The sequence below is a fragment of the Carlito syrichta genome, unplaced genomic scaffold (assembly GCF_000164805.1).
Source record: "Carlito syrichta isolate Samal-C Ts95f unplaced genomic scaffold, Tarsius_syrichta-2.0.1 Scaffold288221, whole genome shotgun sequence".
Taxonomy (NCBI): Eukaryota; Metazoa; Chordata; class Mammalia; order Primates; family Tarsiidae; genus Carlito; species Carlito syrichta.
Genome location: NW_007232317.1, coordinates 285,862 through 299,566, shown reverse-complemented (window position 1 = coordinate 299,566; position 13,705 = coordinate 285,862).

Genomic DNA, 13,705 nt, shown 5'->3' with positions numbered 1-13,705 from the left:
AAGAGAAGCCCCAAGGGACACACTCATGCCTGGGCAGTCCCCTCGCTGGACTGGGCTATAACCCCCCGGCGTTTTCGAGCCCCTCAATCCCAGCCCACAGGCTAGGAAACTCCATTGCCACAAAGTGAGACATTTGAATTTTTTTTTTTTTTTCAAGTTGGAGTCTCACTCTGTCGCCCAGACTGGAGTGCAGTGGCCGCTCCCAGCCACCGCAGCCTCGACCTGCTGGACTCTGGCGATCCTTCTGCCTCAGCCTTCCGAGTAGCCGGAATTACAGGCATGCGCTACCACGCCCGGCTGATTTTTTGATTTATTGTAGAGATGAGGTCTCGCTGCCCAGGCGGGTCTCGAACCCGCGGACTCAGGCAATCCACTCACCTCAGCCTCCCAAAGGCGCGGGATTACAGGCTGAGCCACCGAGCCCGGCTGACATTTGAATTTTTAAGCATAGAAATGTGCTCAGGCGGCCGCTGTTTCTACTTTAACAATTGCATGAAAGTCCTTAATGACAAGTCACGTCCACTCCCTCTGGAAGGGAATGGCAGATTTCGGAGCTCGGTCTGTGCTTGTTCTGGGAGACAAGCCTGTCCCAGATGTTCCTGTGGTTTCTGGAACAGGTGTCAGGCTCTGCAGAAGACAGCAAAATGGTCCACCCGCACACCTAAATCCCGCACCTTGAACTCCTTGCCCCCCTCCCCTGAGCTGGCCCTCTAGCCATCCAGCAGACCAGGGGCTCAGTACATCCCACTCTGGATGCCAGTGTAGCAGGGAGCCTGGTTTATGGACTCACCCAGATTGCTGGGGTTGGTCCGGCAACTCTTGCTTCTAAAATGAAAATTACTCCACTTTCTTTGCCAAATAATTAATTTGAAGATATTCCTAATGTCTGCTTATCCTCCCTGCAAGACACACAGACTTCGTGTCATGATCCCTGCGCCAGAGAGACACAGAGGCCAGAAAGGTCACCAGCGCACAGGGAGTGCTGGGAAGGGGACAGCATTTTGCCCAGAAGGGAAACTGGGAAGCAGGCAGCTGGTGGCCTTCTCTGCTCTCCCAAGTTGGGTATGAAAGAAAATGTTTTTGTTGTTGCTGTCAGTTTAGATTCCGGAAGAAAATTATTCAGAGCAACATTCAAAAGGAAGGTTAAAGGCACGTTTGATAGCCAAGCAGAAAGGACCACAGAGGGACAACCTGGATTAGACAGCTAGGAGATCTCGGCAGGTGTCTCAGATTAGATCGGCTATGAGAGCCCGGCCCGGGTCCTGGATTAGATGGGGTAGGAGATCCCAACAGGTGTCCTGAATTAGATAGGCTGGGAGACTTCGACAGGTGTCCCAGATTAGACAGGCTGAGAGATACCTGTCAGGGGTCCTGGATTAGACAGGCTGGGAAGTTTGGGCAGGTGTCCTGGATTAAATGGGCTGGGGAAATCCCAACAGGTGTCCTGAATTAGATGGGCTGGGGGGACCCCGTCAGGTGTTCCAGATTAGATGGACTAAGAGATCCCATCAGGGGTCCTGGATTAGGAGGGCTAGAAGTTTGGGCAGGTGTCCTGGATTTGATGATTTGGGAGATCCCAACAGGTGTCCTGGGTTAGACTGGTTGGGAGATGCCAGCAGGTGTCCCAGATTAGACAGGCTGAGAGATCCCGGCAGGAGTCCCAAATTAGACACGCTGGGAAGTCTGGGCAGATGTCCTGGATTAGATGGTCTAGGAGATCTTGAGAGGTATCCTGGATTAGATGGATTGGGAGATCCCGGCAGATATTCTAGATTACAGGGGCTGAGAGATCCCTGCAGGAATCCTGCATTAGATGAGCTGGAAAGTCTGGGCAGGTGTCCTGGACTAGATGGTCTGGGAGATCCTGACAGGTGTCCTGAATTAGATGGACTGGGGCGGGGCGGGGGTCCCAGCAGGGGTCCTAGATTAGACAGGCTGGGAAGTCCAAGCAGGTGTCCTGGATTAGAGGCTCTAGGAGATCTCAGCAGGCATTCTGGATTAGACAGGCTGAGATATTCCAGCAGGGGTCCTGGATTAGACGGTCTGGGAGATCCTGACAGATGTCCTTGTTTAGATGGGCTGGAAGGTCCCGGGAGGGGTCCTAGGTTAGATGAGCTGGCAGATTCTGACAGGTGTCCTGATTAGACAGGCTGGGAGATCCCAGCAGGTGTTCTGGACTAGACAGTCTGAGAGATCCCAGCAGGCATTCCGGATTAGATGGTCTGGGAGATCCTGACAGGTGTTCTGGATTTGACAGGCTATGAGTTCTGGGTCGGTGTGAGGAGGAGGGGTCTGTGGGCTAGGCTGGGGGTGGTGAGGCTCCCAGGCTGAAGAGAGAGAAGATACAGTGAGGGAAGTCTAAGGAGGTCCAGAAGCCCAGGACATGTTCCGGGGATGGTACGTGGCTGTTAGATTTGACTGTGGTCGCTGGAAGGCTGTCACAGCCCCTGAATGCCCAGGGAGGCCATACAGACTCTTTCTGAGCTCCTAGAAGGAAGGCAAAAGCAAAACTTTGGAGATCCAGAAGGTTCCCTCAGCACCGCCCCCTCCCACAGCTGTATGACCCCAAGATGCTGCAGGCCGCCCCATCGAGGGCTGCCTAGGCCATCAGTGGACGTTTGACTTAATCACAGTGAGCTGTGAGACTTGCAACCGGGAAGTTTTTTGAACAGGGATGCTGGTAGCACCATGCTTCCTCACTGCTTTGCCTATGACTGGGAGCACCTCCACGTCAACCCACTGATTTGGACACAGGCTTGCAGGAGGGTGGGGATGTACGCATGTGCACGGATGGGCAGGGAGGAGAAGCCAAGGCCCAGGGGGTGACACCAGCCCATGACCACAGAACGGGCAGCGTGGGTGCCAGGACTGCAGTTGCTGGCTGTCACCAGGATACTGGGCTTCCAGGCTCTGCTGGAAATAGAGCCCAGGGAGTATCTGGGCTGCCCTCCTGACACGTCCGTTTCTGAGTCATTATAGCCCTTCATCCAATGGCGGCGTGTCACCTGCACCTGGCAGCTCACGCCTCCCAAGAACTTTTACCACATTGATTTCATCTGATCCTGTGGGGTAGATAGGGCCAGCGTTGTCAGTTTACAGATGGGGAAACTGAGGCCTGGGGAGGTGAAGGCCTCAGAGCCAATGTGGAATTCCTCAGCAGATGGAATTCTCTGTGTCTGAAGAAAGGCCAAGGGTGAGCCCTTGGGAGGTGTAGCTGCTGGAAGTGGAGCCCAGGGAGCGTCAGACCCCCAGCCCTGCTCCCCTGGAAACAGGTTCCCCCGTGGGCCTTGAACACCCAGGGGCCAGGGGCAGGCACAAGCGGCCACACAGGGCCGAAGCCCCATCGCAGAAACCATCACGCAAGGGGGCAGGCTGCCAATTTCCATTTTCACTGGAGTGGCTGGAACCTGGAAATCCAGGAACTTTATTTAAGAGCTGACCTCCGACCCAGCCTGTCACTCGGTGGCAGCCGCCTGATAGCCACTGGAAATCAATAGCCGGCATGAAGGTCACTTCCTAGGAAAACTGGAGCTATCAACATGTCAGTTCCAATGAAAGATAGTCACCAAGCGGCGGAGAAGTTCATCTGTGGCAGAGAGCTTGTCGGAGTCTGGTTCTGTGCGGACTGTGCACACTGTGTGTGCACGTGTGAGCGCTGAAGCGTGTGAGCAGGCATGCACGCATCACGTGTAAATGTGCACATTCATGAAACAAAACACGCGTGTGCATGGGGAGGTGTGTGTACTTTTGCATGGACATGAATGGCATGCGGTGCATATCCGTGTGCCTCTGGACGTGTTCATTTGCTCATTCACTAGGTGGGCAAGTGTGTTTACGTGCAAGGGATGAGCTGTGTAAGGGAACTGTGTTTTTGTGTGTATGTGCATGTTCTGGTAAATTTCTTTCTGTGTCAATGCACATGTGGACATGTTAAGCACACGTATGCATGCTTATGAGTGACTGTGTGTGCAGACACCCATGTTTGGGAGCACAGACATGAAGGAGCTGTGGCTTACGTGCACATATCCCACCGGGCCTACGATGACCTGCCCTGGCTGCCCCTCCAGTCTCTCCCCGGCCCCTCTTCTCCCCTCCTGGCTCCACACTGGCCCCTCACAGGCTCCTTTCAGTCTCCTGAGGACATAGACTGCCATCCTGTCTGGGTGCTGAGACATGCTGCCCCCAAGGAATGCCAGGCTCTGTCCTCCCCACCACCTGGCTCTTAGGTTGGATGCCAGCCCCTTTGAGCCACACTCCTGGCCCCCGTGGCTTGTCCTCCACGGTCGTCCCAACGGCGTGTGAGAGTCTTGGGTCTGCACTTAGTCGGCGGTTTGCCACCTGCCCCTTTCAGGGTCACTCCCCAGTCCTGGGGGGATGAGCCTCTCTGAGGTGTCCGGGGTGTCTAGCAAGTGTCTACACCTTCCAAGGGCTCATCCTTGGCATCTCTTCAGACACAGAGAATTCCATCAGCTGAGGGATTCCACACTGGCTCTGAGACCTTTGCCTCCCCAGACCTCAGTTTCCCCCCTGTAGAATGGCAACACCAGCCCTTTCTACTCCATAGGGTCAGAGGAAATCAATGTGGTAAAAGCTCTTGGAAGGCATAAGCTGCCAGGTGGAGGTGACATGCTTCCATCGCATATTATTACTCAGAAAGAGACAACCAGGAAGGCAGCCCAGATGAGACGAAGAGGCCAAAGCAGAGACTCCACAATGGATTCTCCGTGTCACGAATTCCATCCCAGACACGCCGGCACATGCGGACGCCCCCCAGCCTCCAGCAGCCAGGATCTCCATTCTCATCTGGGCTCCTGCTTCTGGAAGGTGTCCCAGCTTCTTTCTTTCAAACACGAGTCCGTCTGGAGACTCATTTTTCCCCGTCAAGAAAGAGAAAAGTCACATAAAGGATGAGCCGGCGCTCCCCAAAGAAGAGGCTCTGGTCTGCACAGTTACCATGGGAACCCGGGGCGGATGTCAGGGCGGTGCGCTCTGGGGAAGCAGCTCCGGACCCTGATCCAGGCGCTGGGTCCTCGTCTCCCCCCGACAGCTGCTGAATGTGAGGCCTGTGTCCTCGCACCTTGCTCCCAGGCCTCTGTTTCCTCTTGTGTAATTGTCAGGAAGCTCGAAGGTGACAGGGAACCTCTAGCCCCTTCCTGCTCTGCATATGCAGAAGTCTCATGCGTGTGTCTCTTACCCGGGCCTCAGTTTCACCGTCTGTTGAGAGGGAGGCAAGTACAGAGAGTGCAAGACTCAGCGAAGTGCCGGCCCTTCCTTCAGGCTCCCAGGATGGCTTTTCTGTGAGGGCCACATGCTCCCAGTGGGGCCTCCAGGATGTTTGGTCAGGCCCGCTGGGGCTGTATGTCTGGCAAGCAATCCGATGCCAATTGAAAGATGCAAAGAATTGTGCAGAGGTTGGATTAGAAAATATAGTGTGTTTGTTTGTTTATCTATTTATTTATTTATTTTGAAAGCAGGATTTATCGAGAAGACAGAAAAGCTCCCACAGTGGGAGGGGACCCGAGAGGGTTGCCCAGAAAGTCTAGTTTATTTATAAGGTAAATGAGAGAGAGAGTGAGAAAGGAAAAGGAGCTCCACCTCCCCAAGGCAGGAAAGGGGGCCAAAGCCGGGAAGCACGGCCACAGCCATGGCTCAAAAAGCCCACGGACGCACCACAGCTCAGCAAGGCAATGGTGGCAATGGTTTGGCAATGGCAAAATGGCTGCCTCATGGCGAGGCCCTTTAACCATTCTCCTTGATAGGGGAAGGTCATTAAGGTGATTGGGTGGTAGTCGGCTCCACCTCATCACAAAGGGGCCGGCATGCGCAGGTACTGACGTCAGGGGATGGACAGGGAGGCGGGCGGGTGGATTAGTCACACGATTGCTGCCATGGTGGGTCCTGCAAGAGACCTGTCAGACGTTTGAAGCCCACAGACTCCTTGACCCAAAGGTGGTCTGTTGTCATTTCTATGGCTCCGTCCTTGTCTTGCATATGACGGACATCTTGCCCAGGGAGTGGAGTAGACCCCAGCTTGGCCTACTGTAGAATGTCTGACACCCTCCCAAAACATGCCTGTTGGGAATTTATCTATGTCTAACCTGTGCTAGATCTAAAGTATGTCAGAGGCAAAGTCTAAGCAAAAACAGTTGTGCTGAGGCCAAAAGACGACGCTAAACTAGGCTCTAGGGGTTCCTCCTTTCAGTTTCCTTGTTCTCAAGACGGAGCTGTACTGCATTTGTGCTAACAGGAGCACAGTCCATTCTTTTGGTCCATTTGTTCCACACACCTGCCATGCACAACTGCAGCATCGTGGCGTCAGGCAGGGCGGAAGGAGCTGAGGGCTTGGAGGTGACAAAACGTGGTCTCTGCTGTCCAAAGCTCGCGGGCTCGTGCGGGAGACTGACAGAGAGAGCTGGCCTCGGGATACAGGGGTGGGCTCTCACCCAGGAGGCACTGGCTGAGGGACAGCGCCTCTCTGTCCTTCCGTCAGCGTCACCCACGCATGGGGAGAGGAGGTGACCCGCTCTCCTGCCCCTTGTGCCACCCTGTGTGTGAAGTTCTGAAGGGTGTGGTGGCTTCAGAGATGAGCCCTGGGCTCCGAGATGAGCCAAACGTGGCCCCAACACTTGGACTCCCAGAGCTGACCTGGAGGGGCCACGGGTCTCATTTGAGAGGACGCCAGGGTCGACAGGGGTTGGAAGGAAGAACCGCCGAGGTACCCAGCCCGGGCTCCTGGCCTACAAGCCACACCTCTCTCTGCTCCATGCTGGATTGTGAGCCTGGCTTCCAGGAAAATTCCCCACTCCACAGTCCCACTGGGCCGGAAGCCAACACCCCGGACTCTCTCCAGGACCTGAATTCACAGTCACAGGCAGTGTCCACCCACAGCCACAGGGGAAGATGCTCGGCCTCCAGCTACAGCCTCTCCACCCCTGGGTCCAGGTCGTTATGTGTCCTCAGAGCGAAGTAGCAGGGGCTGCCTGCTCACTGGTCCTCTGGCCCCACTTATTCCTTCTGTCACTCACCTCCCCTTCACCGAAATGCCCTTCTCTGGGTGCCTGGGTCCTGGGCAGCTGTCTTGGTGGGGGCAGGGGAATCCCTCTGATTAACTCGTACTAGGATGCAAATGACTGCACGCTCCTCTGCTTCGATGTCTGGGTCCTGGGCTGCAGTTGGGGATAAAATCCTTCTTTCTAATTCCCAGTAAGCTGAAAATGGCTGCCGACCAGCTCTGAATGACACTTGTGTCATCACGGAGAGAGCCGGGGGTGTGAGACATCCATCACCCCTTTCATGGGGTTGACAATTCTCGTTTAGGAAGTTTTGCTCAAATCTGGGTTTAGTCACCCAGGAACTCTGACCTTATTAAAGTTACTTAAGCTCTGTCACCTCCCTGAGGAAACAAGGATCATAATGAGACCCCAAAAGATCGGGTGAGGATTAACCGGACCCACAGTGCAGCATGGGACTGGTGACAGGTGCCTAATACAGGCCAGTTCCTTCTGGAAGGTGGAAATTGCCACCCACAGAGATGTCAGAGCCTGCTCGAGAGTGCTGCCAGCGAGCACCAGACCGAGGGGCTCAGCAGTTTCTAGAAGGGCTGGGCGTCTCTCCCTATAGGACATCCACATCGGCACATCCGTTGCTGGTTCCAGAGGCCCCATTGGGACTGGGCATGCAGGCAGCCCCAGGAGCTGGTGGGCAGGGGGCTTGGAGACTGGCAGCCACGTGGGGGCAGTCACAGAAGATCACTACTCTGGCATCTTCAGCAAGTGGCAGCTCCATCCCGTGGACAGGTTGGGGAGGTCGGGGTGGCCTGGGAGCCCGGGGTGCGGGTCTGAGAAGCACTGGGAGAGGCTGGTGGGGCACTGTGGATGGGCAGGGCGTTTGGGCACAGTCCTCTCCTGGGGCTGTGAGAGCCAGCCCTGGTGGGGACATTGGACCCTCTGTCACCGTCTGCTGAGAACCGTCGTGCAGGAGCTCAGGGTCATTCCACTTCTGCAGGATCCGGACCTCTGGGCAGGGGAGACTAAGTCAGAGAGGGGCCTGACACTACCCGATGTCACCGGAGGACAGCTTTTCTCGGTCACGTCCTCAGAGGGCTGGCCCTGGAAAGTGGTGCTGTAGAAATCCCATGAAAGGCACGGACCTTCTCTGTGGAGTCAGTGTTCGTCTGTTTTCATGCCCCGGGTTTGCTAAAAACGAGACCTGGTGTTTCTTTCTTTTTTTTTTTTTTTGAGTCAGAGTCTCACTCTGTCGCCCAGACTGGAGTGCAGTGGCCGCTCCCGGCCACCGCAGCCTCGACCTGCTGGGCTCCGGTGATCCTTCCGCCTCAGCCTTCTGAGTACCTGGAATTACAGGCGCGCGCTACCACGCCCGGCTAATTTTTTTTTTTTTTTTATTGTGGAGATAAGGTCTCGCCTGCCCAGGCGGGTCTCGAACCCGCGGGCTCAGGCAATCCACTCACCTCAGCCTCCCAAAGGCGCGGGATTACAGGCTGAGCCACCGAGCCCGGCTCCTGGTGTTTCTTATAGAAACCTGCACTGAGGACCCAGCAGACACAAGCAGATTTCACTGTAAAAGTAAAACATGTCCACCGCAGAGGACAGGAAGATACAAGAAAAGAGAGTTGTCAAAATCTCGCCCAGGGACACCGCCCAAACGCCGCTCACACACCCTGCGTTTCCTTCGGCCATTTTTCCCACATACCTTTGTCATCTCAGTCTGTCCTCTGCCTTTCTGTCTCATGCATAGCCATTTCTCATAGTATCCCAAGGGCCCGTGTCCACCCTTCCTCCCCCGAGGCTGTGGACCTGCTCAGGCAATGGACATGCAAGGACAGGACACGCCTGCCCCCGACTTGGGAGAAACGGAGCCCACATTTATGATTCAGTGAGGGTCTGGGGTTGTTCCCCAACAGTGTGCAGAGCCCATGGTCACCTCACGGGAGGGCACTGGGTACACGTGGGTGGGTGGCGCCATGGTGACGGCAGAAGGCAGCAGCGGTGTAGCCCGCGCCCCATGCACAGGCATCTTCCAGGCCCCTTCCCGCCCAGCCCAGAGGACGAGGCTGGGGGAGGCGAGCAAGGAGGACTCGCTGAGAGCCACCTCAGTGGCCAGTCCTCTGTAGGGAACTCCTGTGGTCGAATCCTCCCCAAGACGCCATGAGGGTGCAAAGTCAGATGAGGAAACTGAGGCTCAGAATGGCAAAAACAACAGCAAGCCTGGGGACATCAGCAAGCTCCTGCGGCCGACGAGGGTGGGGTGAGGAGGAGTGGTAGTGGCTTTTTCGGCCCTGCAGGAAGCCACACCCAAGGAACACCCAGGATCCAAGGATAGGCGGGGCCTGCCCTAGAGAACCGTGCCAGAGGGAAAGCAGGGCCCACCCCGCCTTTTAAGAAGTCCCGGGTTCAGTGGCTCAGCCTGTAATCCCGCGCCTTTGGGAGGCTGAAGTGAGTGGATTGCCTGAGCCCGCGGGTTCGTGACCCGCCTGGGCAGCGAGACCTCATCTCTACAATAAATCAAAAAATTAGCTGGGCGTGGTAGCGCGCGCCTGTAATTCCGGCTACTTGGAAGGCTGAGGCGGAAGGATCGCCAGAGCCTAGCAGGTGGAGGTTGCGGTGGCCGGGAGCGGCCACTGCACTCCAGTCTGGGCGACAGAGTGAGACTCCAACTCAAAAAAAAAAAAAAAAAAAGAAGTCATGGGAGAGGAGCCCAGGGCACTGGCAGCCCTGGGGACTGCGGCAGCGAGCAGCCAGCTGGGGACTATGACAACAAGAGGCCACCTAGAGACTGAGGCCTCCCTGGGGACCGGGACAGCAAGAGGCCCCCCTGGGAACCATGGCAGCAAGAGGCCACCTGGGGACCATGGCAGTGAGAGGCCACCTGGGGACTGAGGTCACCCGGGGGACCACAGTGGCGAGAGGCCCCCTTGTGGACTGCGGCAGCAAGAGGCTCCTTGGAGACTGAGAGGCCACGAGGGACCATGGCACCTGTCACCCTTGCTCCCTCCGGAGGGGCCTGCTGGTGGGCCTGATTCAGCACAGGCCTGGGGCCAGGAGGATGAGCCTTCACCATGCCAGAGAGGTCCCTGGCACCTCCAGACAGGCGCACACAAGTGCCACCCGCGAGCAGGGCTGGCTAACCTCTGGACTAAATCCCGGGGTGACACACTCGTGGCACACTGCCGCCCGACACCTGGGTGTGCCAGACCTGACGGCAGCACGTTTTCAACACAGTCGATCCTCAGCTTGCCACGCAGGCGCGCCCGCAATCTCTGCTGTCTCTGCTTCTGCTTCTCTCCCTGACCCCCTTCCTCGTCTTCTTCTTCCCTGCCCTTCCTCTCTTCCTCCTCCTCTCCTCCTTCCTCTTCTTCTCCTCCTGCTCTGCCAACGCCCTCCTTCCTCCCCTTCTCCCTGCCCTCTTCCTCCTCTCCTCCCTCCACCTCCTGGTCAAAGCCGATGAGTGGTGTTCACGGCCCCTGTTGAATGGACGGGACTGGTGCCACAGGATGGAGTCCTGGCTCCGTGACATGCTGCAGGTCGTGTGAGCTTGGAGCTCAGAGAAGAGAGGCTGGAAAGGGCTGGCACCACCCGGGAAGGCTCCTGGCAGAGGAAGCAGAGAGCATTCAACCCCCAAAGATAGCAGGCTCTGTTCAGCTTAACACACGTTTCTAGATCTGCATGCCGGGCTCTGCACTTGGCCCCAGGGCACCAAGTGGAAGGGCAGGAAGTAGCACTCAGAGCTTGGCTCCCGAGTGATGGTGTGGAGGGAGAGTGGTGTGGCATCTGTGGGCTGGCGGGAAGGTGCATTCAGTTAACTGTCCTGCCTGCTGCCTGCAGAGGCCACGGCACTATAGACGCGCACGCACACACGGTGGCCCAAGGCACTCACAGCACGTGGTGGGTGTGTGGGTCTCCTGCTGCCTCCACGACAGCGTGGGCAAGGTGGGGCCAGGGGCCCGAGTCTCGGCCAAGGGCACCCGCCGATGTGAGACTGGACCGGGCAGGGGCTGACTCCTCTGGGGACCAAGCTCCGGATGCCACCAGACTTGAGAGCCAGGCCTGGATCCAGCCCTGCCTACCCATGATGTCGGCTAGCCTCCCTGGCTTCTGTCTTCCCCCTGGTGGAATAGGGACGTGGCAGGAGCCATCACCCGGGCCGTGGTGAGGGTTCACGAGGCATGTGTGTCATCCCCTTTGAGTGGTGCCCCGAATGTAGACGGAACGACAGCCACCAAGGCTAGAATGAGAGGAGGGAAGGGTGCAAAGAGGCCGGTTAATGGAAGTACAGTGAGTAGAGTCAGTCCCGGCATTCATGAGGACGGTGGGAAAGGTAGAGGGAGTGATGATTCATCATGTGTCCCAAAATAGCTGGGAGAGAAGAACAGAAACGTTCCCCACACAAAGAGGAGAGACCCGTTTGGGGGAGTGGGCCTACTGATGACCCCGATATGATCATTACGGCTTTACATGCGTGAATCAAGCCACCATGTGTGCCCCAAAATACGTGTACCGTGACACAACAGTTAAAACTACCAAACAGATGTATGCTAGCATAGAGCATGCCTTTACTGGGGGCCACATACAGATGGGTCAGGGCTGGGCGTTGGTGGGGGAGAGAGACACAGAACTCACAACCACACGAGTCATTCAGTCAGCATCGCAGTCAGTCATGAGGAAGATGAGTGTGGGATGCCATGAAATAGGATAAAGGGGCCCTGGTGTCATCTCAGAGATCAAGGAAGGCTTCCCGAAGGAAGCGACATTCAAGCTGACATGAAGGATGTGTGGGAGCGAGCCGGACCCAGAGGAGGCCAAGAATTTTCTGAGCAGGGGCCTGGCACGTTCAGGAGGCCGTTGGTGACATCCGCTACCTACCTTCCTTCTGTTAGAGCAGACGGATCAAAATGATGGAAACGCTTGTCTCCTCACGTGCACGTCTTTGCCAGCGAGCCGGGGCCCCCTCGGCGTCTGCTGAAGCGGTGGAGATGCCCCGTGACTCACACACGGCCCCACAGTGCACAGCAACAGGGACCGTGTGGAAGCGCGGGGCACCCAGCTGGTGAGGCGCCCCTCCAAGTGCCGCCATCAGAGCCAGTCAGGCTGAGGACGTGCTGCGGGCGCAGCCTCACACGCGGGTTGCCTGGCCTCTGACCGTGAGGTCTGGGGTGCTCAGACAGGCCCGGTCACCCCGTGGCCAGCATGATGGTTCACCGAGCCTCCGTCCACCTCCAAAGGTGGCCCAGCGTGGACGATACATTACTTGTGCATCTAACTCTGGGCGCACAGAGACGTCCGGTGGCCTGGCAGATGCTCCCAGGGCAGTTTTGTTAACAGACATTTTCCCTAATGAGCCCCCAGTCTCTTGGGGTTGCAGCTTCCCAGCCACTGCCCTGACGACTCTCCCTTCCAGGGTCCCTCCCCTCCGTCGAAGGTCAGCCTACCCTATTTCTGCCTTGGAACACTTTTGTCCAGCTAAAGGACAACACTCTTAAGTCTCCCCCAGGCACAGGATGGAGTGAGAAGAGGACAGCTGCTTTGGTGACCCTGTGCAAGTTCCGTGCAGCTGCACCTGGTTCATTGACCAAGCAAGTCCCTTCTCGTGCTGTTTCCCTTTGTTGAACGGAGCGATAAACACCCGCCTCGCTGCGCTGCAAGCGTGCTGTGCTCTGTGCCAAGGCAGGAGGAAACATGGCCGCCCTGGTACAGGCCTTGGCTGAGGTCTGGAGATCCCGGTGACAGGGGAGGTCGCATGTCCATTGGACTAGCCACCGTCCTGTTTTAAGACACCAGAACCGTCCTCTCGGAGGCTGCAGGAGCCTGCGCCTTCCTGCCACCCTGGTGGGGACGGAGCCCACTGTCAGCAGAGAAGGAAGAAGGGGAGCCGTGTGTGGACGGACGGGCCGTGTGGCTGAGGCCACAGACCGCTGCTTCAGCCGCCGCGGGAGACAGAAGGATGCCGAATCCTGGGTGCCTCTGACCATTTCCCCCCTTTTTTTTTCTCTTTGGAGGCTGGAGATCCCCGTGCCAAGCCCGCCAAGCAGCCTGACTTTCCGTGCGAGAAAGCAGCGGTGGGAAAGGCTCAGAGTAATTAAGTGGCTGGCGCACAGAAGAAGCCGTTACAAAGAATTGACTAAATTGCCCATTCATTAGCGGCTCGGCATGGAGGGAGAATTACAAATAGACAGCGGGCCCGCAGTAATTCAATCTAACCTTGTACTTACAGAAAACAATGAGATAATGAACAGAAAAATTACCAGGCACATATTGTATTTTGTTAAAGGGGCGGGAGGGGCCGGGTGGGGGGAGCGCAGGACGGCCAGGCGCACGCCATGCTAATGGCCTCACTCAAGCTGAGCAAACGTTTCTCCAACACAATCATGGTTCTCAGTCTAAGGGCCTCTGGGGAGCCGAGATGAGGCAGGATCGCGAACAAAAAAATGTAATTTATAAGGCGTCTGTGGACTGGAATTTATCATCGGATCCGCTCGCCGCCGCTCAATTGATATGTAGTTGATTCCAAACAACACCCCCCGGGCGCCCAGAGGGAACATTTTTTAGATTTTACGCTTGGATATATCTGTTTAACTCGCCATTTACCAAAACAACGGCTGATGACAGCACAAACCAGTCACTCTGGAGAGAACGCGCACATGCTCTCCTGCACACACGCTGGCACGCACACGCGTGCGCGCACGCGCGCG